At 46.3% G+C, this 27960-nt stretch overlaps 1 long non-coding RNA gene across 1 annotated transcript in view; it reads left to right on the top strand.

Moving 5' to 3' along the window:
- The window catches only part of LOC141085298 (uncharacterized), a 35852-nt gene extending 10819 nt beyond the window's left edge, over positions 1 to 25033 (top strand). The window contains exon 2 of the long non-coding RNA XR_012231266.1: positions 23734 to 25033. This is a non-coding gene — a long non-coding RNA (uncharacterized lncRNA). The remainder of the gene's footprint in view (positions 1 to 23733) is intronic.
- The last annotated feature ends 2927 nt before the right edge of the window (positions 25034 to 27960 follow it).

Raw genomic sequence — 27960 nt, 5'->3', positions numbered from 1 at the left:
ACAAGGTGATGAGTGTCTGTAAGGGGGAGCACTCGGCCGAATGGTTCTGTACTGAATTCAGACGTTGGGCAGCCGAGATTTCCTGGAGTGATGCCGCCCTTCGAGGGCTGTTCCACAGAGGTCTGTGTGAACGTCTGAAGGATGCTTTGGCACTCCATCCTCCGCCTGACTCCCTGGAGGATGCCATGACCCAAGCGGTTCGCATGGATCGCAGACTGCGGGCTAGAGGTGTTATGCAACGGGAAACACCGTTATTCTTCAGTGGAGATGAGACCTGGACTCTTCCTGTGGCTATGGAGGTGAGCGCTGTCACCTGTGAGGAAAAAGAAAGAAGATGCCGCCGGGAGAAGCAGATGTGCTTCTATTGTGGGGAATCCAGACACTGGAAGAAGGACTGCCCCTCCTGTCCGTCATCCTCCAAGATGGCGGGAAATGACTAGGTCTGGGTAGTTGTCGAGGAGGCTACCCAGACCTTCAGGTACAATTTTCCTCACGTGCAAAAATGGTGCTGCAGGTGGAACTGGAACTTGGTTATGGTCCTGTTCAGACTACTGCTTTTGTTGACTGAGGTTCTGCTGTGAATCTGATTGATACCAAAGTTATGACTCTCAATAAGATAGGGACAGTCAGGCTTCAGGATCCTGTTAAACATGTGGCAATTGACTCGTCTCCTCTTACCCAGGGCGGTATCTGTTGCAGGTCTGAACTTTTTTCTCTAAAAGTGGGTTCCACTCATGTGGAAAAACTAAGTTGTCTTGTACTAGATAACTTGCCTGCAGGACTGGTACTGGTGTTGCCTTGGCTTCAACGCCATAATCCTACCGTTGATTGGGTTACAGGGGAAATAACTCAATGGGGATGCAATGATAAACGTGGTAACCTGGGACATCTTGTTAACACTGTTAAATCCGTGTCTGTGTCGTCTGTCAGTCTGGAAGGTATTCCGGAGTACCTGAAGGATTTCGAAGACGTTTTTTCTGAAAGTGAGGCTGAGGTGCTGCCACCACATAGACCCTACGATTGTGCCATTGATTTAGTACCCGGAGCCAAGTTACCTAAGGCTCGATTGTTCAATTTGTCTGGGCCTGGGCGCCAAGCCATGAAGGAGTATATAGCTGAGAGTCTCCGCAAAGGGCATATCAGGCCTTCTGTGTCACTTGTGGCAGCAGGATTCTTCTTTGTGAAGAAGAAAGATGGTGGTTTGCGGCCGTGCCTCGACTTTCGAGAACTTAGCAAGATAACGGTTAGGAACACTTACCCGCTTCTCCTCATCCCAGACTTATGTAACCAGTTAGCGGGGGCCCAATGGTTCTCCAAGTTAGATCTGCGGGGGGCCTACAATCTGATAAGGGTTCGGGAAGGGGACGAGTTGAAAACTGCATTCCTCACATCAGAAGGACTCTTTGAGAACCTGGTTATGCCGTTTGGGTTGACTAATGCACTCACTATTTTCCAGAATTTCATCAATGTTGTGTTTTCTGACCAGATAGGCCGTTTTGTTATTATTTATTTGGGTGACATTTTGGTGTATTCCCCGGACAGTCAATCTCACTTACAACATCTAAGGACAGTTCTCCAGAGATTCAGGGAGAACCAATTGTTCGCTAAATTGGAAAAATGTTCGTTTTTTGTACAGGAACTGTCTTTTTTGGGGTTGATTGTGTCCTGTGAGGGGTTTCATATGGATCCTAAGAAGGTGCTGGCGATTGCTGACTGGGTTCAGCCTCGAGATGTCAAGGGGCTCCAGCGCTTCTTAGGATTTGCGAACTATTATCGAAGATTCATTAAAGGTTTCTCACAAGTGGTTAAACCACTCACGGATCTTACCCAGAAGGGCGCTGATGAAAAAAATTGGTCTGAACTCGCTAAGGAGTCCTTTTCAGCGATTAAGAAATGTTTCATGTCTGCCCCGGTGTTGGTACAACCAGACCCGTCAAAATCATTCATTGTGGAGGTGGATGCTTCTGAAGTGGGGGTGGGGGCTGTGCTGTCCCAGGGTCCAGCCACCCTTACTAATCTCAAACCCTGTGCCTTCTTCTCCAAGAAGTTCTCCTCAGCTGAGAAAAACTATGATGTAGGCAATAGAGAACTTCTTGCGGTCAAGCTGGTGTTTGAGGAATGGAGGCACTTTTTGGAAGGGGCGGCTCACCCTATCATGGTTGTCACGGATCACAAAAATTTGGCATACCTTGAATCTGCTAAGAGGCTTACTCCTAGACAAGCCCGTTGGTCACTTTTTTTTTCACGATTTCAGTTTTCCATTACTTTTCGACCAGGGTCCAAAAATGTTAAAGCGGATGCCTTGTCCAGAAGTTTTGATCCAGTGTCTCCCCCTGAGCCGCCGTCCTCCATTCTTCCTCCAGGGGTGGTAGTAGCGGGGGTCTCAACTGAGTTGGAACAAGAAATTCTAAGGGCTCTGGCAACCAGGCCAGGAGATAAACTGTTTGTTCCAGATTCGTTGCGGCCTAGACTTCTGCAGGAGTTTCATGAGTCTAGGCTGAGTGCTCATCCAGGTATCACGGCCACTAGAGAGGCAGTAGCCAGGGGTTTTTGGTGGCCTTCACTAAGGTCCGATGTCAAGGATTTTGTTTCTGCTTGTAGCATGTGTGCCCGTTCCAAAAGCTCGCATAACTGACCGGCTGGGGAACTCATACCTTTACCGGTTCCTGATAGGCCATGGACTCACCTTTCCATGGATTTTATTACCGGCCTTCCACCTTCCAGGGGTAATACCGTGATCTGGGTGGTGGTAGATAGGTTTTCTAAACAGGCCCATTTCATTCCCTTGGCAGCATTACCCTCAGCAGAAACATTGTCAAGGTTGTTTGTGCAGCATGTGGTCCGATTGCATGGGGTACCCCTGAATGTTGTGTCTGACAGAGGTGTGCAGTTTGTGGCCAAATTTTGGAGGGCATTCTGTATGAAATTGGGCATCTCACTCTCCTTCTCGTCGGCATATCACCCGGAGAGTAATGGTCAGACAGAACGCACCAATCAATCTCTGGAACAAATTCTCAGGTGTCTGACCTCCGCCAGACAGGAGGATTGGTGTGATGCGTTACCGTTGGCGGAATTCTCTTTTAACAATCGGGTGAGTCAGTCCACCAAAATGTCCCCATTCCTGATTAACTATGAGTTTAATCCGCATTTTGGGGAGTTTTCACGGGTGGATTCCAGTTGTCCAGGGGCAGAGGGGTCCGTTCAACGGTTAAAAAACCTTTGGGCTGAAGTCTGGTGTAATATCTCTCGGGCCCAGGGGACATACAAATATTTTGCTGACAAAAAGAGAACTTCGGGAGACATGTTTCAGGTGGGAGAGAAGGTCTGGCTCTCCACACGTAACATCAACTTAAAGGTACCATCAGCGAAATTGGGACCAAAATTCATTGGTCCATACGATATTATGGAGGTAGTCAACCCAGTGGCATATAGGTTGCGTCTCCCCGCCTCTTTAAAAATATCCAATGTGTTACATAAAACTCTGTTGAAACCCGCAGGGTCTGCCAAAGAGGACTCGGAGTCTGTTGTTCCTCCAGTGCTGGTGGAGGGTCAATTGGAGTATAAGGTTGGACATATTGTGGACTCTCGGCGGGTGCGCCGCTCTTTGCAGTACCTGGTCCACTGCAAGGGATATGGACCAGAGGAGCACTCATGGGTCCTGCTCGCTCTGTACATGCAGATCGCCTCGTTTGGGCTTTCCATGCCAAGTACCCGGGGAAGCCTGGGGGTCCAGAGGCCCCCCGTTGAGAGGGGGGTACTGTCATGAGTTTTGAGAAAGAACAAGCTATTGTTCGAAACGCGTAATCTACTACTTGTTACTCATTTGAACACACCATTTTTTGCTCTGTTTTGGACTTGTTTTTAACAATAAATTGGACTTGAATTTGCAAAGCTGGACCTTTTTTCTTTTTCCTTGGTTACTGCGTGAAGACTGCACGTGGTCCGGGCTATCCACTACACATGCCTTCAGGTGAGCTGGCTTCTTTTTCTCTTTTTGTACTGTCATGATCCCAGTGCAGGTTTTTGAGCTGCACGTCAGGGGTTAATGTCTGGAGCTCAGTGCAAGTTTTGACCTGCACACATGGGGTTAATGATGGTGGCCTCTTTCTGGTTCTGGGAGAGCTTCTTAAACCCCTGGGAAGCTTCAATCCCTGCCAGTTATACTTTTGCCTTTGGCCTAGTGTGCTGACCCCTGTGTGCCTGTGCCTGTTTGTTGTTATAGCTTGTTTATATGGTTCTGACCCGGTTCTGGATCCCATTGTGAGTTTGCCTGTTTATTCTGTACTGCGTTATTATCTCTGTGTATGACTCATTGCCTGTGACCTGACTACTCTCTGCTCGCCCCTCTTGTACCTTGCAGTTATCTCTGTGTGTGACTCATTGGCTACGTCCTGACTATTCTCCCTGTCTATGCCCCTTGGTAATTTTGTCTCACAGTTACCCTGCTAGGAGTTCTCTTGCTGCTCCTAGCTCCCTGGAGTTTAGGCCACGCCCCTAGCAGTCACATGCTTCAGGTCCTGCGGCTCTGAAGTACGCATCTACTCGGCTGCTGCCCACTCCACAGATACCATTGAGCACAGTTCGCTTTACTCAGGACACGCGCACTAGCTCAATGAGCAAGTTCAGTGCGGTGTTCCTGACATGGACAGAGCAGGAGACATTGCTGGACACACATCAGGGGATCAACTGACGTTACTGATCCCCAGTAACACAGGAACAAGTGTTGATTGTGCAGATGGCACTTCTGAGCAGCAACTGGCGGTGTTGGAGGACAGGGTAAATACTAGAGACAGTGGAGCCAGAGGCCTAATTGGAGCACGGTTAAAAATCAGTAGTAGTGTGAATGTGGAGGCAGCAGTAGACATTGCCGGACACACAGCAGGGGAGCAGCTGGCATTACTGGACCCCACTAACACAGGAGCTAGTGTTTTTCTCTGTGCAGACGGCACTTCTGAGCAACAACTGGTTGTGTTGGAGCCCAGGATCAATCATGGTGTAGGCTGAGGCCTACTTGGAGCAAGTTTAATATCTGATGCGGGGTGAATGTGGAGGGAGCAGGAGATATTGCCGTACACACAGCAGGGGAGCAGCGGGCGTTACTGAACCCCACTAACACAGGAGCTAGTGTTTTTTTCCTGTGCAGACGGCACTTCTGAGCAACAACTGGCTGTGTTGGAGCCCAGAATCAATCATGGAGTAGGCTGAGGCCTACTTGGAGCAAGTTTAATGTCTGATGCGGGGTGAATGTGGAGGGAGCAGGAGATATTGCCGTACACACAGCAGGGGAGCAGCTGGCGTTACTGAACCCCACTAACACAGGAGCTAGTGTTTTTTTCTGTGCAGACGGCACTTCTGAGCAACAACTGGCAGTGTTGGAGCCCAGGATCAATCATGGTGTAGGCTGAGGCCTACTTGGAGCAAGTTTAAAATCTGATGTAGTGTGATTTTGGAGAGAGCAGGAGATATTGCCGGACACACAGCAGGGGAGCAGCTGAAGTTATTGAACCCCACTGACACAGGAGCTAGTGTTTTTTTCTGTGCAGACGGCACTTCTGAGCAACAACTGGCGGTGTTGGAGCCCAGGGATTACAGTTCAGGTGGTAGAAACACGAACACAACAGGAGACCTGGATACTGTTGCCAACCAATTATTTATTCTGGAAGAGGACTGGCAAATTCCGGCAAGATCCAGGCCTTGTTCATTTTCAGAAAAGTAAGCCGGTCAACATTATCGGAGGATAGTCGCATGCGACGGTCTGTTAGTACACCACCTGCGGCACTAAAGACGCGTTCCAATAATACACAGGCAGCAGGGCAAGCCAGCACCTCCAATGCATACTGACTGAGCTCTGGCCATGTATCCAGCTTAGAGACCCAAAACTTGAAGGGGGAAGAGCTGTTTGGGAGTACACTGACAGGGCAAGACATGTAGTCTGTCACCATCTGACGGAAACGTTGCCTCCTGCTGACTGGAGCCGTCTGTGATGGTGTAGACATTTGTGGTGGGCACACAAAACTTTGCCACATTTGGGCCATACTGCTCTTGCCTTGTGCTGAGGCGCTGCCTCTGCTCCCTCTTTGTGCAGAGCTTCCTCCACTGCCTCGACGCACAGAGCTGCTTTGTAAAGCACTAGCAGCACTGCTCTCGGGTGGAATGGAGAACATGATGGAATGCACCAGTGTGTCTTGGTACTCACGCATTTTATGCTCCCGGTTCAACAGCGTTATGAGGCTTTGTAAGTTGTCCCGGTAGAGAGGATCTAGGAGGGTGTACACCCAATAATCAGCCGTGTTGAGAAGTGATGCGGCGGTCGTTTCTCAGGCACTGCAGCATGAAATCAACCATGTGCTGCAGACTCCCAACTGCCCAAGAAACGCTGTCCCCTGCTTGAGGCGTCATCTCTGCTCTGCATCACCCCACCCTCGCTGTACATACTGACTACTAGAGCATTGTGTACCCCCCTCCTCTGGAGAGATGCCTTCCTCCTCCATTGACTCCTCCTCATCCTCCTCACAAAGTGTCCCCTGCCTAGGCCTTTGTGAGGAACCACGTTGCGCAGACTGTCCAGAAGCAGATGGCATTTGTGACTCCTCATCCTCCACCTCTTCCAAAACCAACTCCCTTAGTGCTTGCAGTGTTTTTTGAAGCAGGAAGATAAGGAGGACAGTCATGCTGACTAGTGCATCATTGCACTCGCCATCCGCGTGGAATCATCGAAGGCACACAAAACAAGGTAGATGTCCTTCATAGAGGCCCACTCAGTGGTGCTTAAGTGTGACCGGCGCACAGTGCAACTTGTTTGCGCCTGATGCAGCTGGTACTCGATTACTGCTGCCTGCTGCTCACACAACCGCTTCAACATATGTAACGTCGAATTCCACCTGGTGGGTAGGTCACATATGATGCGATGTTCCGGAAGGCGGAATCAGCGCTGCAGTGCTGCAATGCGCGATCTTGCCTTGCTGGAACGCCACAAGTGAGCGCACTCTATGCGGACCTTGTGCAGCAGTGCATCAAGATCCGGATAGTCCCTCAGAAAGCTCTGCATGACCAAGTTGAGCACATGTGCCAGACATAGGATGTGTGAGGTTGCCTAGGCCCAGAGCTGCCACCAGATTTCGGCCATTGTCACACACTACCAAGCCTGGCTGTAGATATGCTGGCACAAACCACACGTCGCTCTCCTGCTTGATGGCATTCCAGAGCTCCTGCGCTGTGTGGCTTCGATTCCCCAAAGAAATTAATTTCAGTACGGCCTGTTGACGTTTGGCCACAGCTGTGCTCATATCGGTCGTAACAGGCTCCTGCAGTGGTGATTCTGAGGAATTGGAGTATGAGGAGGAGTCAATGTGTACAGACTGGATTCCTGCAATCCTTGGAGTTGGCAGAACACGTACAGCGCCACTCTCAAGAAGTGTACGCGGCTCCACAACATTGACCCAATAGGCAGTGAGGGAAAGGTATCGTCCCTGTCCATGGTTACTGGTCCACGCATCGGTGGTCAGGTGGACCTTGCTACTGACGGCGTTTAGTAGCGCTTGTTTAATTTTTCCCTCCACATGCTTTTGCAGGGCAGGGACGCCTTGCCTGCTGAAATAAAATCGGCTGGGCACGGTGTATTGTGGGACTTCCAATGCCATGAATTTACGGAAGGTGTCAGTCTCCACCAGCCTGAATGAGAGCATTTCAAGGGCCAGTAGTTTGGCAATGCCAGCATTCAGAGCCTGTGCTCGGGGATGGTTTGCCGAGTATGCCCGCCTTTTCTCCCATGCCTGTGCTACCGATGGCTGTAGAGTGGCCTGGGAGTGTGAGGATGACAGGGAACGTGGTGCTGTGGGTGGAATGTCACTGGGTCTCTGGACAACAGTGCCAGAGGTTCTTCCATGGCGATCCTGTGAGGAAGCCGAACCAGCTGTGTGTGAGCTGGAGGAAGAGGCTACAACACGAGCTGAAGAGGTGGTAGGTGGTGCTGTAGGTAGGCCTACGTCTTCAGTGTGTCTTTGTAACTCCACCCCGTGCTTGAGCCGCACATGTTTCCACATATTTGTGGTATTGAGGTTGCTGGCACTTTTCCCTCTTTTGACTTTCTGATGACACAGCTTGCATTTGACAAAACAATTGTCATCTGCAACTGTGTCAAAAAAGGACCATGCACTGCAAGTCCTGGGAGCGCCCGTTTTGGGTTTTGGAAGAGGAATGCTCCTAACGGGTGCCGAAGTGGAGGCTACAGGCAACCAAGTCTGCCCCCTCCCTCTCCCTCCTGTTTTGGCCGTTCGAGGAATCTCTTCCTCAGAGCTGCTCCCACCACCTTCCTGTTCCTCACGCCATGATGGGTCAAGGACTTCATCATCTACACTCCCCTCTTCAAACACCTGCTTCTCCTGGGTAGTCTCTCTCGGCAGCACCGTACGCACCAGAAAGTGGCACCTGAGTCTCATCATCTGATGCGTACTGAGGTGTGCTGACCATAGGCACTGGCCCACCCGCCTCTTCAGATTCAGAGGGACAAAGCAGTTGCGCATCACTGCATACTCCCTCTTCTTCACATTCTAGAATGCTGCTTGGCCGGCCCCCTCTTTCCAAGCCAACAGTTTCAGAGAACAGAAGTAGAGAATGAGATGGCTCCTGTACAGGGCTCTCTGCCTGGGCAATTTGGCAGGTGGAGAAGAGACAGATGGTTGCTCCTCAGTGCTCTGGCCCTGAGAAGATGTGGAAGTCATTGAAGTCGATGCGTTAGCTGCCATCCATCCGACAACGGCTTCAATTTGTTCGTCCCGCAGCAGTGGGGTACGGCGAGGTCCTACAAAGCTGCGCATAAAGGACTGTTGCCTGGTAAAACTGGGGGATGCTGAGTCACTGGTGCCCGCAGCAGGCACAGAATCCCCACGTCCTCTCCCTGCTGAATCCCCACGTCCTCTCCCTGCTGCAACTCCAGACCCACGACCACGTGCCTTACTCCCTGCCTTCTTCATCTTGGTAGACTGATAAAGATAGGCAGAAAAGTACAAAGGGGGGGCTTAGTGTGCTTATTCCTGAACAGCTGCTAACAGGTATAAGAAACACTAATTTTATAAAGTGTGTGGACTACACTTTAATATGAGCTAATGTGGCCTACACAACTGTCAAGTGGAGTGTTTGGTGAACTTTATTTATGTGTTTTTTTTAAAAAAACCCAAAAAGGATGTGACCAAAGATGGGAAAGCGATAGTATCACAAACTTTTTGGAGCTATTACAATGCAGGAAGGTAACCTACAATGCAATAGATGAGCCTCCAAAAAATAGGCTAATGCTAATCTGGCTGCAGCTGCAGGGTACAAGCCAGAAAAAAGGCTCCTCTATCTACTTCTATATAGCATTTGCAACCAACCAATGTAGATGGATATGGATGAAAGCACACTAATAGGAGCAAAAAATCAGGAAAAATGAGCTGCAATAAAACAAAAAAAGGACTATGTATGAGGCAGTGACGCACGCTGAGCGGCCTACAACCAGAGGTGGCTGCAGGACACACTACAACGTGAGCTGCACTCACACACAGAGACTTCTCAGACAGCCGTGAACAGTGCAGAGAACTGGGCACTAGCACTAAAAGGCTACAGAAAGGCTCTGCTGTCTACTCCTATAGTGTTTGCAACCAATGTAGATGGATATGGATGGATGCACACTAATAGGAGAATTAATGAAAAATGAGCAGCAATAAAAGAAAAATATGTATGAGGCAGTGATGCACGCTGAGCGGCCTACAACCAGAGGTTGCTGCAGAACACACTACAACGCGAGCCGCACTCACACACAGAGACCTCTCAGACAGCCGTGAACAGTGCAGATAACTGGGCACTAGCACTGAAAGGCTGCAGAAAGGCTCCGCTGTCTACTCCTATAGTGTTTGCAACCAATGTACAGTGGGGAAAAAAAGTATTTAGTCAGTCAGCAATAGTGCAAGTTCCACCACTTAAAAAGATGAGAGGCGTCTGTAATTTACATCATAGGTAGACGTCAACTATGGGAGACAAACTGAGAAAAAAAAATCCAGAAAATCACATTGTCTGTTTTTTTTTTCATTTTATTTGCATATTATGGTGGAAAATAAGTATTTGGTCAGAAAAAAAATTTCATCTCAATACTTTGTGATATATCCTTTGTTGGCAATGACAGAGGTCAAACGTTTTCTGTAAGTCTTCACAAGGTTGCCACACACTGTTGTTGGTATGTTGGCCCATTCCTCCATGCAGATCTCCTCTAGAGCAGTGATGTTTTTGGCTTTTCGCTTGGCAACACGGACTTTCAACTCCCTCCAAAGGTTTTCTATAGGGTTGAGATCTCGAGACTGGCTAGGCCACTCCAGAACCTTGAAATGCTTCTTACGAAGCCACTCCTTCGTTGCCCTGGCGGTGTGCTTTGGATCATTGTCATGTTGAAAGACCCAGCCACGTTTCATCTTCAATGCCCTTGCTGATGGAAGGAGGTTTGCACTCAAAATCTCACGATACATGGCCCCATTCATTCTTTCATGTACCCGGATCAGTCGTCCTGGCCCCTTTGACGAGAAACAGCCCCAAAGCATGATGTTTCCACCACCATGCTTTACAGTAGGTATGGTGTTTGATGGATGCAACTCAGTATTCTTTTTCCTCCAAACACGACAAGTTGTGTTTCTTCCAAACAGTTCCAGTTTGGTTTCATCAGACCATAGGACATTCTCCCAAAACTCCTCTGGATCATCCAAATGCTCTCTAGCAAACTTCAGACGGGCCCGGACATGTACAGGCTTAAGCAGTGGGACACGTCTGGCACTGCAGGATCTGAGTCCATGGTGGCGTAGTGTGTTACTTATGGTAGGCCTTGTTACATTGGTCCCAGCTCTCTGCAGTTCATTCACTAGGTCCCCCCGCGTGGTTCTGGGATTTTTGCTCACCGTTCTTGTGATCATTCTGACCCCACGGGGTGGGATTTTGCGTGGAGCACCAGATCGAGGGAGATTATCAGTGGTCTTGTATGTCTTCCATTTTCTAATTATTGCTCCCACAGTTGATTTCTTCACTCCAAGCTGGTTGGCTATTGCAGATTCAGTCTTCCCAGCCTGGTGCAGGGCTACAATTTTGTTTCTGGTGTCCTTTGACAGCTCTTTGGTCTTCACCATAGTGGAGTTTGGAGTCAGACTGTTTGAGGGTGTGCACAGGTGTCTTTTTATACTGATAACAAGTTTAAACAGGTGCCATTAATACAGGTAATGAGTGGAGGAAAGAGGAGACTCTTAAAGAAGAAGTTACAGGTCTGTGAGAGCCAGAAATCTTGATTGCTTGTTTCTGACCAAATACTTATTTTCCACCATAATATGCAAATAAAATGAAAAAAAAACAGACAATGTGATTTTCTGGATTTTTTTTTCTCAGTTTGTCTCCCATAGTTGAGGTCTACCTATGATGTAAATTACAGACGCCTCTCATCTTTTTAAGTGGTGGAACTTGCACTATTGCTGACTGACTAAATACTTTTTTTCCCCACTGTATATGGATACGGATGGATGCACACTAATAGGAGAATTAATGAAAAATGAGCATCAATAAAAGAAAAATATGTATGAGGCAGTGACGCACGCTGAGCTGCCTACAACCAGAAGTGGCTGCAGGACACACTACACAGCGTGAGCTGCACTCACACAGACCTTGCAGACAGCTGTGATCAGCGCTGCACGGCTAAAGAAAGCTACACTGATTAATAATGTAGACTGGGTAAAGCACAATATTATTTGGAAAATCGCTATCTCTAACTGTCCCTCAGAGTCTTGAGCAGCAGCCTGTTCGTAACTGAATTCACAGCAGAGTGAACCCTAAATAGCGGCGTCGGCTTTTATAGTGCATCATGACATCATTTCAGCAGTCAATCACAGCCATGCCATTAGTTAACATGTCTACATGCCTAACAGGATGTGCCCACACTTCTGAGGATTCCTCATTGGCTGAATCAAATCAAACTGGCTCATAGCATTATGGGAACTTCTGATTCCGGTATTCGATATGCTAAAAGTATCGGAACTCAGTATCGCGAATATCGGCCGATACCCGATACTTGCGGTATCGGAATGCTCAACACTAGTGCCAACTGATATAGCAAAAAGAGCAATGTTGTAGTCTTTCATTGTTTCCTTCTCTTATTCCAAGAACCAGAATAATTTTTATTTTTCTTTTCATTTTTTTTGCACGAGCAGCCACATTCACATTGGCAGATGTTAGAAAGGATCTCAGCGTTACTAGTTAGATCTCTCGCAGTTATGTACCATATAATGCCACCTGTACCTATAATCTGTGTGTAGATTTATTATTTACCATTATTATTCAGTATTTTTAAATTATCTTTTATTAGTCATCTGTCACTTGTTTATAATATTGTTTTTTCTTTATATTGTTTTCTCCTTCCTTTTCTTTTTCCTGTTTGCATTGACACCACCGACCACCCCCCTTTTTCTTTTTTCACATACAACTCTGGCAAAAAAGAGACCACTGCTAAATCTTCAGTTTGTCTGATTTTTCTCGTTATAGGTATAGTATTGAGTAACATTTAAAATGGTCTTTTATTCTATAAACTACTGACAACATGTCTCCGAATTTCTAAATTAAATTTTGTATTTATTTTCAGAAAATGAGAAATGGTCAAAATAACAAAAAAATGCAGTGCTTGCAGACCTCAAATAATGTTAAGAAAACAAGTTCATAATCATTTAGAAACAACAATACTAATGTTTTAACTCAGGAAGAGTTCAGAAATCAATATTTTGTGGAATAAACATGATTTTTAATCACAGCTTTCATGCGTCTAGGCATGCTTTCCACTAGTCTTTCACACTGCGTTTGGGTGACTTTATGCCACTCCTGGTAGAAAAATGTAAGCAGTTCTTTGTATGATGGCTTGTGACTATCCATCTTCCTATTGATTAGATTCCAGAGGTTTTCAATGGGGTTCAGGTCTGGAGATTGGGCTGGCCATAACAGGGATCTGATCTGATGTGGTGGTCCTTCATCTACACATTGATTGACCTAGCTGTGTGGCATGGTGCATTGTCCTGCTGGAAAAAACATTCCTCAGAGTTGGGGAACATTGCCTGAGCAGAAGGAATCAACTGTTATTCCAGGATAACCTTGTATGCTGCTTGATTTATACGTCCTTCGCAAATATTAACCTGCCCAATTCCAGCCTTGCTGAAGCATCCCCTGATCATCACCGATCATCCACCAAATTTCACACTGTGGCTTGTACCCCTCTCCAGGTCTCCGTCTAACCATTAGACGACCAGATGTTGGGCACAGCTGAAAATTGGACTCATCAGAGAAGATTACCTTACTCCAGTCATCTATGGTCCAATCCTTATGGTCTTTGGCAAACTTCAGCCTGGCTCTCCTTTGCTTCTCATTGATGGAAGGCTTTTTTCTAGCTTTACATGACGAGCCCTGCCTCTATGAGCCTGTTATGAACTGTTCTTGCTGTGCACTTCACCCCAGCTGCCATTTGCCATTCCTTTTCTGGTCACTTGATTTCATCCTGCGTTTGCTGAGTGACATTCGAAAAAGATGACGGTCATCCTGGTCAGTGGAGAGTCGTTTTCGCCCTCTGCCGGTCTGTAGCTTTGTTGTCCCAAAATGTCTGCTGCTTGACCTTGTTGTAATGGACTGCCATCTTAAAAATTTTAAGAATGGAGGCAACTTGATGCTCACTGTATCCCTCTGCTAGTAAAGCCAGAATTAAGTCCTTCTTTTCCTGACACAAGACTTTTCTTTTCAACTCCTTTGCATTGGTTTAAAGTTATTTTTTCATTCCTATTACTTTTGGGATATTACTAGCACTTGTTTTGCCATCCAGCTTGTCCTATTGCAAGAGAATTGTGAACACCACAGCAAGGTTTTTTATACTTTCCATCGTTAAATAAGATTTGGTTCAGGTGATCACCTAATCAGAAGCACATTAAGTAGAATGATGTGTACTCTGGTTGGAATTCAACGGACACTGGAATGGAATGGCTGTCAGACATGTAGAGAAGCTGATTTTTAAAACTGAGCAGTGGTCTCTTAATTTTTGCCAGAGCTGTACATTGTCCTTTTTTTCATAAGATATTCATACATATTTTACATTTATTACTTTCACACACTTTTGATTTTCCCATATATTTTTTTTTCTTCGTTCTTTTTTACACTTCCACTTACCATATTTGCCCACACTTCCTCTCTGTTCAAAAATGGCCATCACTGTGTGCATATGCCCATAGCTGGTCCAGTAGCGCATCTCTCAAGGCATCCACATTGGGCAGCGTATCCCTCTAATGTCAAAGAAATCTTTTCGTTGACCCACTCTGTCACTGGGATTGCTGGAAGTGACGTGATCACCACCAAAAACTGACCCCTCATGCACTCCAGTAGCGCAGCTGGAAGTCCATACAGCTGCTGGGAGGCGTATAAAAGGTTCCATATTGCACACATGCCCACATAGCCCCCCCAAGGCAGCCTATGTGAAACGGCGTCGGGGCTGCAGACGTGCTCCAGGACCCTTGACTATATGGTAAAGCTCTTACTGCAATACTTTGGGTGGTCATTATCCATTATAATGGTCAGCACACTTGGACTACTGTACTGATTCATTACGGTGATGGAGGCATTATGTTCTTATGTGCCATCTTGTGGCCATACTACATCAGTAGTATGAAACTGGGTCTGAGCTGAAAAAGTAAATGTGTATGCAAAATGTAAATGCATATGAATACATGAACTTTACACAGAAAAAAACAAAAACAAAACAAATATCCTAAAATAAAAAAGTAAAAAATAAATTGCAAAAATTGCGTGAAGGTAATAATAATAATAATAATGAGTATTTAGTTAACATAATTTTTATCAAAATAATGTAGAAGCCATCCGGCCACGTCAAGGCACCCCTTGTGGGACAGTCCTAACTCTTGTATTTAAAACCTTTCCACTTGTCAAGTGACGTAAATGTGAACAAGGACAGAGGGACTGAATCACCAGTAATAGAATAGGCCAGACAGAATGGATTTGCTAACTCAGAAACAGGGTGGTCACAGAATGCACATTGAACTAAATGAGACACTAGAACTGAGCTGAAAAAGTAAACTAATGTGCATATCATCTATTCTATAATTTCTAAACACTGTTTTTCGTGATCACTTTGTTTCTCCGTTCATACTGCACCCACACACACATATGATACACCGTTTGAAAGGTAAACTTGCCCCCCTCGGCAACAAAATAGCCAAACAAACCACACATTCACGATTTGATCACAAAATACAGTTTAAACATTAATTTTCATAAACCTGCAGTAAGGAAAAATGACTTGCAGGTGGCACCACAGTACCCCAAAGCACACTACCACAAAGCTGCTTACAGACATCACAAACAAATCCAAACATTTGCCTTGTGGTCTTTCCAGCTTGGTCAAGTGCTTGCCCAGCCTATTTCAGGCTTATTGGAGGATTGCACACTTCACTGCAAGTGAGTCACAAATGCAAACACATTTATACTGTATACATGCACTGCTTTTTCGCTGTTTACTTTACCCCATACACACAAATGATACACCATTTCAAGAGGTAAACTTGCTCCCTTCAGCAAAAAAAGAGCCAAACAAACCACACATTCACAATTTTATCTTTAAATACAGTTTAAACATAAACCTGCAGAAAGACACAATGACCTGCAGGTGGCACCTCAACCGGAAAACATTTTTTGGCCTCTGCTTATCAAATCAATTTATTGTATTACTAATCTACATACATAAATACCTGTCTGTGTTCATCAGCTCATGAAATACATTTACATTTGACTAGCTTGCTTTTTCTGAAATTGCTTGCGCCCCCGATGACCAATGTGCGACAATTTTGCACGGGCCAAGCTAGTTCCTGAATTAGGGTCTTGTCTTGCATTCTCATTAGGCCACACTGCAATCTGGTGGCCACATGTGGAAACTGATATAAAACAAATAGCAATGTAATAAAATAAAAATATATAATTAGAAAAATAAATTACATATACAAATATTTATATTAAAAACTCCACCAATCATCACCATGGCCGTAGGTAGGCAGTGGTTCAGTATCTGTGACACAGAGAACTGGCTAATTTTTCTGATCAGTGGGACCCTACGGTCAATGATTTGTAATAAATCCTACTGATTATAACCCATATTCTCACCATTTAAAGGGGTTTTCAAGTTAACCCCTTAATGGAGCACACAATTTTTGTCTATGCTCTTTTGTTGTTTCCTCCTTTTATTCCGAGAGCCAGAATTTTTTCATTTTCCGTTGATATGCTTTTTTTGAACAATGATTTGCATTTTTAATGACAACATTTATTCTAAGTAATGTACCGAAAAATGGGGGAAAAACACGCAATAAAAATGACCTGGAAATATGATTCTCCCGGTCAGTACAATTACCCTGGTGCCCAACTTGTATATATATTTTTAAGTGATGAAAAAGGTTTTTTTCCAATCCAGTAAAGCGACTTAAAAGCAAAAATTCTCCATTGTGTCTTAACAAGTTTAATTTATTATTTGATATTCTAGTGTCTTAAAAAAAATCAGAACTTACTGAACTTTGCAAAAAAAATAAAAATTGAGTTCTAGATATGTGATTTTTAAATTTTTCCATCGATGCATATGTTTGAAAGCTTTACTATCGTTTGCTGAGCTGTATAAGAAATAAAATAAGATGGGCAGCGAATTGGTGGAATTTGGTTATGAAATGTTATGTTTACAAAACTCTTCAATTAATTTTTTGGAAATCCTATTTTCATTACAATGATCTCGCCAGCGGAGGGAGCTGTAACATCAGCAGCCACTGAGAGAAGAAGATACAATGTTGCAGTTTTTATTTCTGTGTACTGTGTGAGGCTGGGTTCACACATAGCGGAACTCTCGCGGAAATTACAGCGAGAATTCTGGAATTCCATTCCGCGGGAAAATCGCATTTTAAATTCCCGCGATTTTCCCGTGGAAAAACTAGCATTTTGCAAGCATAATTAGCTTGCAGAATTGCTAGCGTTTTCCAAGCGATCTGTAGCATCGCTTGGAGAACTGATTGACAAGTTGTTCACACTCGTCAAACATAGTGTTTGACGAGTGTGACCAACTTTTTACTATTGAGGCTGCCTATGCGGCATCAATAGTAAAAGATAGAATGTAAAAAATAATAATAATAAAAAAAATATTGTTATTCTCACCTTCCGACGTCCCGCGCAGCCTTCCCGCCTCTCTCCACGCTCCCGGTCCCAGTAATCCTTTGCGACAATTACCGCGATGACGTCCGTTCTCGTGGGATCGTGACATCTCGCTGTCATTCGCGATGACGTCGCGTGAATGACCGCGAGACTTCGCAATCCCGCGAGAACAGACGTCATCGCTCGCAAAGGCCGGGACCGGGAGCGTGGAGAGAGGCGGGAAGGCTGCGCGGGACGTTGGAAGGTGAGAATAACAATATTTTTTTATTTTAAATTTTTTACAGGGATATGGTACCCAGAGCCCGGAGGACAGTCTCCTCTCCTCTGGACAGTGGGTACCATCCGCAAATGTTCTGCTTACTTTTCGCATGGTGTGCACAGCCACATGCGGAAAGTAAGCAGAACAATGCATTCCTATGGGTGCGGGATCGCCGCGATTCTGCGAAATTAATGAGCATGCTGCGTTTTTTACCGCTAAGCGATTCCGCCACGGTAAAAACCGCAGCATTAGCACAGCATTGCGGAATCCCATAGGAATGCATGGGATGCTTATTTTTCGCACTTTCGCGGCAAAAACGCTCGGTTAAAACCGCCATGGAAACGCGAAAAAACCGCCACGTGTGAACTCAGCCTAAAGTGAAACATTAAAACAAATAATAAAACTAAAGATTTTTTTGGGGGAATACAAATTGATAATAAACTGATATAAAATGAAAAAACAATAATGTTTGATATTTCCACCCAGGCAAGAGACAGAAAGCTATCTAGTGCCACCTACTGGAGGAAGTTACACTATACGTCCCTATCCAACTCTAACCCTTTGCTTTCACAGCCATTTTTTTAACAGTTTTTTTGTTTTTTTCCTCCCCTTCTTTCAAAAATGTTTTTATTATTCTAATTTTTTTCAGTTTTTTTCCCCATTGTCGTACGAGGGATTGTTTTTTGCGCAATGGCTTTTTAATTTTTATTTGTAAAACATACTGAAAAAAAGGTGGTTTTTTTTTGTAAAATGAGCAAAAGAAATGCAATGCTGCCCTTGTTTTTTATTTTTTATTTTAATTTTTTTTTTATTATGACGTTCATTGCGCAGAGAAAATTACTTGATAGCAGGCTCGGTCTGGCCTGGCGAGGTACCGAGTTAATGCACGGTGGGCCCCGAGGGTCGCTGGGGGCCCTTTAAAAATGCTGCCCCTTTAAGTGCGTGGGCCCTTTAAAAGCGTGTCCCATGATTTGAAAGGACGCGCACGTGCACATACCATAGCGCGAGGCGGAGCGGGCCCAGCATACCCCCCGTCTGAGGCACTGGCGACCCCCTTGCTGGCTCTGGGTCTCTCTGATGACTCACCCAGCCCCAGGACCTTGCCACGTGACGTCAGCGCTGTTCTTGATGGGCGGTGAAACGCCCCGCGCTCTGCTTTCCGGCTCTGTAGCTGGCTGACTAATAGCATAGCAGCCAGCATGTGTGGTCCGGTGAGTAGAGTCTAGAGTGAGTGGGTGACGGGTGGTCTGTGTCCCTGGAGAGGAGGGGAAACAAAGTCTCCATGGTAGAGGCCAGAGGGGTCCGGAGGAGGAAGAGGAGGGAAGAGGGGTCTGGAGGAGAAAGAGGAGGCCAGAGGGGTCCAGAGGAGGAAGAGGAGGCCAGAGGGGTCTGGAGGAGGGAAGAGGAGGCCAGATGGGTCCAGAGGAGGAAGAGGAGGCCAGAGGGGTCCAGAGGAGGAAGAGGAGGCCAGAGGGGTCTGGAGCAGGAAGAGGAGGGAAGAGGGGTCCGGAGGAGGAAGAGGAGGCCAGAGGGGTCAGGAGGAGGAAAGAGGGTCCGGAGGAGGCCAGAGGGGTCTGGAGGAGGAAGAGGAGGCCAGAGGGGTCCAGAGGAGGAAGAGGAGGCCAGAGGGGTCCAGAGGAGGAAGAGGAGGCCAGAGGGGTCTGGAGGAGGAAGAGGAGGGAAGAGGAAGAGGAGGCCAGAGGGGTCCAGAGGGGTCCAGAGGAGGGAAGAGGAGGTCAGTGGGATCCAGAGGAGGAAGAGGAGGCCAGAGGGGTCCAGAGGAGGAAGAGGAGGCCAGAGGGGTCTGGAGCAGGAAGAGGAGGGAAGAGGGGTCCGGAGGAGGAAGAGGAGGCCAGAGGGGTCAGGAGGAGGGAAGAGGGGTCCAGAGGAGGCCAGAGGGGTCTGGAGGAGGAAGAGGAGGCCAGAGGAGGCCAGAGGGGTCCAGAGGGGTCTGGAGGAGGAAGAGGAGGAGGCCAGAGGGGTCCAGAGGAGGAAGAGGAGGCCAGAGGAGGAAGAGGAGGCCAGAGGGGTCAGGAGGAGGGAAGAGGGGTCCGGAAGAGGCCAGAGGGGTCCGGAGGAGGAAGAGGAGGCCAGAGGCGGGAAGAGGGGTCTGGAGAAGTAAGAGGAGGCCAGAGAGGTCCGGAGGAGGAAGAGAAGGGAAAAGGGGTCCAGAGGAGGAAGAGGCCTGTGCTGTATATCATGTGGGGCTGTGCTGTATACCATGGTGCTGTATACCATGTGCTGCTGTGCTGCATACCATGTGATGCTGTGCTTTATACCATGTGGGCCTGTGCTATATACCATGTGGGCCTGTGCTTTATACCATGTGGGCCTGTGTTTTATAACATGTGGGGCTGTGCTTTATACCATGGGGGGCTGTGCTGTATACCAATGGGGGGCTGTACTGTATACCAATGGGGGGCTGTGCTGTATACCAATGGGGGGATGTGCTGTATACCAATGGGGGGCTGTGCTGTGTACCATGTCGGCCTGTGCTTTATACCATGTGGGGCTGTGCTTAATACCATGTGGGCCGTGCTGTATACCAATGAGGGGCTGTGCTGTATACCAATGGGGGGCTGTGCTGTATGCCATGGTGCTGTGCTATATACCATGTCGGGCTGTGCTATATACCATGTGGAGCTGTGTTATATACTATGAGGCTGTGTTATATACCATGGGGGGTACATTATACATTATATTCTATGGGGGAGGCTGTGTTATATAATATGGGGGGCTACATTATATTCTATGGGGAGGTGGGCTGTATTATATTCTATTCGGGGCTACATTATATTCTATGGGAGGGCTGTATAATCTTTACTACATTCTATGGTGGTGATCGCATCATTCTATGAAGGGGCGACATTATACTATATGAGGAGGCTACATTGTATTCTACGGGGGGCTGCATTATATTTTATGGGGGGCTAGATTATATTGTAGGGGGGCTTTATTATACTTCATGAGGAGGCTACATTATATTCTATTGGGGCTGCATTATACTATATGAGGAGGGCTACATTGTATTCTATGGAGGGGCTACATTACACTATATAAGGGGCTGCCATATATTCTATGGAGGGGCTGCATTATACTATATGAGGGGGGCTGCATTATATTCTATGCGGGGTTACATTGTATTCTGTGGGGTGGCTACATTATGCCCTAAGGGGTGGCTGCATTATACTATAAGAGGGGGGCTGCAATATATTCTATGGGGGTTACATTATATTGTATGGCAGGGCTGCATTATACTCTGTGGGGTGGCTGCATTATGTTATATGTGGGCTGCATTATACTGTATCGAGGACTTTGGGGAATACATTATACTATATGAAGAACTATGGGGTGCATTATACTATGGGAAGTGAATTGTACTACATGGATGACTGGCGGTCTATTATACTATATGGAGCACTATGAGGAGTGTATTAAACTATATGGAGGACTGAGCAGTGTATTTTAATATATGAAGGACTGAGGAGTGTATTATACTACATGGAGGACTATGGGGCAGAATATATTATATGGAGGACTATGGGGGACATTATATTATATGGAAACTGTAGATGTGCTGCTGATAACATGATACTGTATGGGGACAGATTAATCCATTAGTGATTGTTCTGTCCCCATCATTCTTTCTCAGACGGTGGAAAGAGGCCGGGAAACACGTGTTGAACGACTTCAATATTGTCGATCACACTGATTCAGCGTCCTGAACTCAGCGCATGTAACTACAACCGAAATGCTTCTGTGTGATGTGCAATATGTTAGTATTAGGGGCCCCATTTTAAAATTGGCCTAGGGCCCCACTTTGCCTAAATCTGGCGGTTTTAGGAAGTTTCGTCCCCAGCAGTTCGCCCCCAGCAATTTGCCCCCAGCAGTTCGCCCCAGGTACATTTCGCCCCCGCACATTTCGCCCCCAGCAGTTCGCTCCCGGATTTTTTGCCCCCAGCAGTTTGCCCCTGGGTGTTTCACCCCCCAGCAGTTCGCCCCCGGATGTTTCGCCCCTGGATTTTTCGCCCCAGCAGTTCGCCCCCGGATATTTCGCAATATAGGCAAAACACGGCAAAACAGGGTACACACATCCGGGGGTGAACTGCCCGGGGTTAAAAATCTGGGGGCGAAATATCCGGGGGTGAACTGCTGGGGGCAAAAAATCCAGGGGCGAAACATCCGGGGGCGAACTGCTGGGGGCGAAATATCCGGGGGCGAACTGCTGGGGGCGAAAAACCCAGGGGCGAAACATCCGGGGGCGAACTGCTGGGGGCGAAATATCCGGGGGCGAACTGCTGAGGGCAAACATCCGGGTGCAAACTGCTGGGGGCAAACTGCTGGGGGCGAAACATCCAAATCTGGCCCTGGTCATACACATGACATGATGCAGCATCACAGATCACAATCTCTGCCAGTGCCTCCAAGATAAGATACACGCACCACACTCTTATATGGCCTAATATGTCATATGAGGCCAGTATACCAACCGTACAGACCGCACTATCTTCCTCCTGTATGCCGTACATAGGCAGAGAGTGCGGTCTGTACAGAGGTAACACTCTGTATGTCTTATAGGGGGCCTAATAGGAGGCCGACACTCAGTATGTCTTATAGGGGGCCTAATAGGAGGCCAACAGTCTGTAAGTCTTATAGGGGGCCTAATAGGAGGCTAACACTCAGTATGTCTTATAGGGGGCCTAATAGGAGGCCAACAGTCTGTAAGTCTTATAGGGGGCCTAATATGAGGCCAACACTCAGTCTGTCTTATAGGGGGCCTAACTGGAGGCCGACACTCAGTATGTTTTATAGGGGGCCTAATAGGAGGCCGATAGTCTGTATGTCTTATAGGGGGCCTAATAGGAGACTAACAGTCTGCATGTCTCATAGGAGGCTTAATAGGAGGCTGACAGTCTGTATGTCTTATAGGGGGCCTAATAGGAGGACGATACTCTGTCTTATAGGGGGCGTAATAGGAGGCCGACAGTCTGCATGTCATATACGAGGCCAATATGCCGTACATACCGCAATATCGGCATCCTATATACTGTACATACCACACTCTCAGCCTCTTATAGAAAGTATCTGTTATAGGAGACCGAGAGTGCGGTCTGTATGTGATATAGGATGCCAAGAGTACAGTGTGTACGATATATAGGAGGCTGAGAGCGTTCTCTTTTGCACACTGTACAGCTTGCTAAAAGGCACACGTTTTAGTGGGAGAGGCCAAAAAATGAACACATAATAAAACCATTTATGGTAGCCATGGGGTGGGCCCCTAGAGTCAATTCCCCTGGTGGGCCCTAGGCACCCCAGTCCGACCCTGCTTGTTAGTATGATTTTCCAGATCAGCGCGATTAAGGCGACACCAAACTTTTATTTATTTATTTTTTTATTTTTTTTAAATTTTAGTGGCTGAAAATATTTTAGAACTTTTTTTTTTTTAAATCAGCTTCAATCACCATTGGATGAGATCCGTGAATATTTTATGTTTCCATAGATGGAGCTGAGTGAGGGATTTTTTTGTTGTTGTGGGGTGAATACGTTTTTGGGTTCATACTTCTCCAAGTCTCCGGCTGCCAGGGTAATCCATTGTTTTCTTGTGAAATTGGCTTATTTAATTACCTGCAATAGGTGGCGCTACTGAGACAGCTTCTGCAGGGGGAGAGCAGACTTGCATTGTTTGGGTGTAGAGAGAATATTGAATAATATAAAGTCATGGAATAGTTAATGGAAAGAAGGAATGACAGCAATGGCCACACCAACACTCATCTGCAATCTCGAGGTTCCCTCTTGGAGTGACCCGGTGATGGCTTGATCTAATGGACAAGACAAATATCATATCAATAAATAATTAAGCCGATCAATTAGGTTACACTGATAATGAGTTTTTATTAAAAAACTATGCTAAGCAGAGATGAGAAAATTTGAAGCTTCGTCTGGTCAGTGTCTCCTATTGAAGTGAATGGGATATAAGCTGTAGTACCCAAGATCAGCCACTACACGAGTATGGCGAGTTTTTAATATACATTTATGAAACACTTTTTCTTACCTTAAATATGCGATAGGCAATAAAATTTTTTGATGGAAATCAATAGCATTTATACTAGTCTTAACTGGAACCCGAAATGTTGCACATTTAGTCTGATCTGGTATGGTAGAAAAAAACTGAGTGGCCTGGTATAAAGGTTTGCAGGAAAAGATTCAGCATAGCCTGTATTTAATTTATATAATTCTCTGCACTTTTTTAGGAGTCCAGTGGGCGGTCCTATTCCGTGATTGAGATGGAAGACTGATTGCGGACTTCTCCTTTAAATAAGACGCTCAGCTCTGCTACATTTGTATCTCCAGAATGTTTAGATGCATTTATTGTTTTTGTTCTCACTTTTTACCAATGGTAACATATCGATATCCCGACGATTTGGAAACTGGAGTTTTCAGCAGCCATAAATAAAGCTGAAATTGTTATTATCTGGAAACCATCAGCAAGCAGGTAAAGCTGCTAGGAATTAATCCATATCATGTGTCATAAAATAGAGGATAGTTATTTGGTGTTAATCATGACGCCACCCGTGGGGTTCGGCAATGGGTGGCCGACGCTGCGGTTGTGGTCCACTGGGGCTGATGGTGAAGTAGAAAAGATGGTTCTGCTCCCCACGGGTAGAGCGGGGCCCCAGGGCAAATATATTTGATTATTCAGATGGTGGCGAATGTTGGGGTGCAGAGAATAGGTGAAGGACACAAAGAGGTGCAGTTTTCTTTACCTTTTACTTGAAAGTAGATGCAATCTGGGGTACCAATTACAGATGAGGTATTGAGTCCGGCTCGCCTGGAGGCATTCATGGGATCCAGCCTGCCAGGTGGGGACCTTCCTTCTGCGCTCTCTTTTCGGGTCCCCGCTGCTTTTAGCTAAGCTGCGGCCCTCTCCTGCGTGATGATTTCTAACCTGTATGGCAGATGTAGGAGGGTGGACTGATCCGTGGACTGATCTGACTGTAAATAGTTAATATGCATAATGGGTTATGTGACATGCATCTCTGTAACTGTATTGGTATGTCTCATATTGTCATAAATGTAGGGGTACTGAATGAACAGGAGATAGGCACAGTGGAGTTCAGAATCCGGCCACTAGGGGGAGACATAACACCAGGAAAGGTCTGAGAACAGTCTGGATGGTGGGCGGAGCGAGTAGGGGATTTCCAGACTCAGAGGATAAAAAGGGTTTTTTTTTCCCAGACCGGGAGAGAGAGCTCAGAGAGAGGGGGGTGGCCTCTGGAAGAAAGCTGAAGAAAAGAAGAGCCTGGGATACCAAATGGTTGGAGAGCTGCACACTGAAGAGAAGTAGGTGGGGCAGTGGGTGGATGGGCCGAGTAAGTGACCGCTGTGGCCGGTTGCCTAAAGCAGGCGCAGTGAAACAGGCTGAAATGACGTCACATTGGGAAAGCGGAGGAGGGAAGGAGGAGACGTGTAACAGATATCCAGGCAGGTGTATGGAAGCTGTCCGAAAGGTTGCTGTGTTCTGGAGAAGAATAAACTGTTTTGTGTGACGCACTCTTGGCTCTGGACTCCAGTCTTTTCGCTCATAGGGGAAAGGATCGGGGACTGCATCGGGAGTACGGAGAGTGCTGTAGGGACCACCCCCCAGTTGGCACACGTACTACACAGACAGAGTGGGCCGATATCACGGGCACTGTCCTTTTCACTGTCAGACCTGGGGCACCTGGGGCTCTTGGTTTGCTGCCGTGCCTTTAGGTGTTCGGTGTGGCCAGGGAGTTTGCCCTCAGATTGGGCTGTCAGGGCATACAGCATCCGCCCAGCCAAGGACTCTGGAGTCCCTTTTTATCAGCGCTCCGCTCTGGGGTCAGCTATATGCAATTTTAGTTCCCCAGAGCCCTTGTCTCTGCTCCTGTCCCTTCCCTCTCCACAAACCAACTGCTAACTCTCCTCTCTCACTGTCCTGTCATGAGCTCCAGCTGGCTCCCGTTTCTATGACAACTCTTCTGTTTACTCTCTCAGCTGACTTCTTTCTGACTCACTAACCCCACCTGCTGGCCAAAATTTATAAGGAAGCTCCCTTTTCTGGCCTTGAGCAGGAATTGACATGTACACTGTGTTACCTGGCATGGGGACCCCCTGCCTCCAGGCCTGACATCACCCATTACAGGGAGGCAATGTCACCGTGGCAACATGACTCTGGGGTGACGCAGGAGACTAAAAAACCTACACATTGCCTCATCTATTGGAGTATTGGTGAAGCGGGTGAAGGCATAGATCCATTCCAGGGAGTGGCGGAAGACAGACGCCATACTATATAGTGTATATAAGGCCCGGACCACACATGCGAGAAACTCGGACGAGTCTTGCATTTTAATACCTGGCATGCCGCCGGCACTTGTGAGCGGAGGATTTGGCTGCATGTATTTCTATGCAGCTGCACGCTCCACTCCCGAGTGCCGGCGGCATGCCAGGTATTAAGATGCGAGACTTGTCTGAGTTTCTCACATGTGTGATCCCGGCCTTAGGGAGATTAAGGCCACCTAAGGATTTAGTTTGTTGCAGCTCAAAAATACTAATTCTAGAGCCCCAAATAAATTGACGGAAGACTTTTGTAAAAAGCCTGTCATCAGCTTTAGATAATAGAGTCGGCAGCATCGGTAAGGGCAAAAAGTATTCTAGGGAAAGAGATCATTTTAATCAGATGGGCCTTGCCCGCAAAGGACAGTTTAAGAGGTTTCTAAGATTGTATTTCCTGTACAACCGCAGAAATGAGGGGTTGAACATTCAGTTTATAAATGTCATGGGGATTTGAGGGTAGGTAGACCCCAAGATAACGCAGGGAGTCTCTCCTCAACTGAAAGGGGAAAGGGAATGGCCACCGTTTCTGAGCAGCTTTGAAGATAGCTAAAACATGAGATTTGTTGTAAATTTTGCAAAATCCCAAAACTGCTCCAAACTCGTTAAAGGCATCCATTATAGAAATAATGGATTCCTTAGGTTGGCTATCATAAGTAAAATATCATCAGCAAATGCTAATTTTTTAAGTGTGTGGTGACGGATCCCAATACCCCAAAGGAAGAGATCATCTCCAGGTATCTCAGCAAAGGGTCCAGGGTAATATTAAATAACAGAGGAGACAGGGGACATCCCTGCCTCATACCCCCGAAGATGGAAAAAGAGGTTGACTGAATACCATTAAGCCAAATTGAAGATTGGGGGTTAGTGTAGATTGTCCTTATAAAGTTAAAAAAGGTAAAATCAAACAACCTATACGTAAGGGTTCAAATGAGGTGAGACCAAAACACTCGATCGAAGGCTTTATCAGCATCAAGGCTGACCAGTATATGCTGTTTGGCTTTGGCCTGGTAACTATGTGTATTGGCAGCCAGTGCCGTCCTAATATTATGAGTGATAGACTGACCATGGACAAAACCTGTTTGAAATGAGGTGAGAATATCAGGAAGTATAGATTGAAGTCTATTAGCCATGATTTTGGTAAGCAATTTAAAATCGACATTAAGGAGATGACAATGGAGGCAGCCTGTATACTCTGTTATGATGCCCAATATGTGCTAGTAGGTCCCCTGAAGAGTCAACAAGTGACGAAACGCGTCGGGATGCACAGGGACTTTGTAGGGCCATTTTTGTGAGGGTCAGATGTGGACTGCCCTTGTTAGGGCGGGAGTCATGGGTGTTAGAAATGGTAGCTCTTTTAGGGCTTGAATAGGGTGAATGCCTTTTCTTCCTGACCTGACATGACTCTGATGGGACATCCTCCATTTTCATGTGGTGAGACCTTTCCTTTTCACATTATGTTTATGGATTTATTTTTTTGATGTCTTCTCTATATACATGAACAGGCATATTCCTTGATAACCTGTACAGGGTAGAGGTATTTTTTTATATATGTTCCTCTGATAAGGAAACTGTTCATTTTCTTCACTTGGTCTTTTTCTGAATAATTTAGACCTAGTATTCTTTGGTCCAATCTTTTCAAATTTTTGGACTTGGAATAGCCACATGTATATATTGGGGGTGATCTGTTGCAGAGATTTATACAGATACTTTATGGTCTGTGGTATTTGGTTTAGTGTGTTTTTATTTGCACTATAATCTTTGGTAGCTTTTATTATATCCATTAAAGGTTATGCTTTATGATTTTTCTCTATTGCTGATTCGCTACTTTGTATCGTGAGAATTCGTGGGTATTTAATCCACTTAGTGCTGTATCTCTCTCTTTTTCAAATCTTGTACAATTATTGTTGTTTAAATGTTTATATGTTGTTTTTCATGTTTTTGTTCAGCCCAGGAGTGCTGACTTTCACTAGGGGGGAATGTGGCGCCCCCAGGGGTATGGTCGCCTCACTGGCTTTGCCTTCCTCCAGGAGAGGGTAATGCCAGGCTTGGAAGCAGTGATGGGTCTCTCCAGCAGTTAACCTAATGCATGCAGCACAGTTCTACTCCGGGCCAGCAGGGGGAAC

This window comes from Dendrobates tinctorius, unplaced genomic scaffold (genome assembly GCF_039654945.1).
Source record: "Dendrobates tinctorius isolate UK_male_01 unplaced genomic scaffold, ASM3965494v1 ptg000028l, whole genome shotgun sequence".
NCBI lineage: Eukaryota > Metazoa > Chordata > Amphibia > Anura > Dendrobatidae > Dendrobates > Dendrobates tinctorius.
The sequence above is the reverse complement of the archived record's forward strand: the minus strand, read 5'-3'. Positions and strand labels throughout refer to the sequence as shown.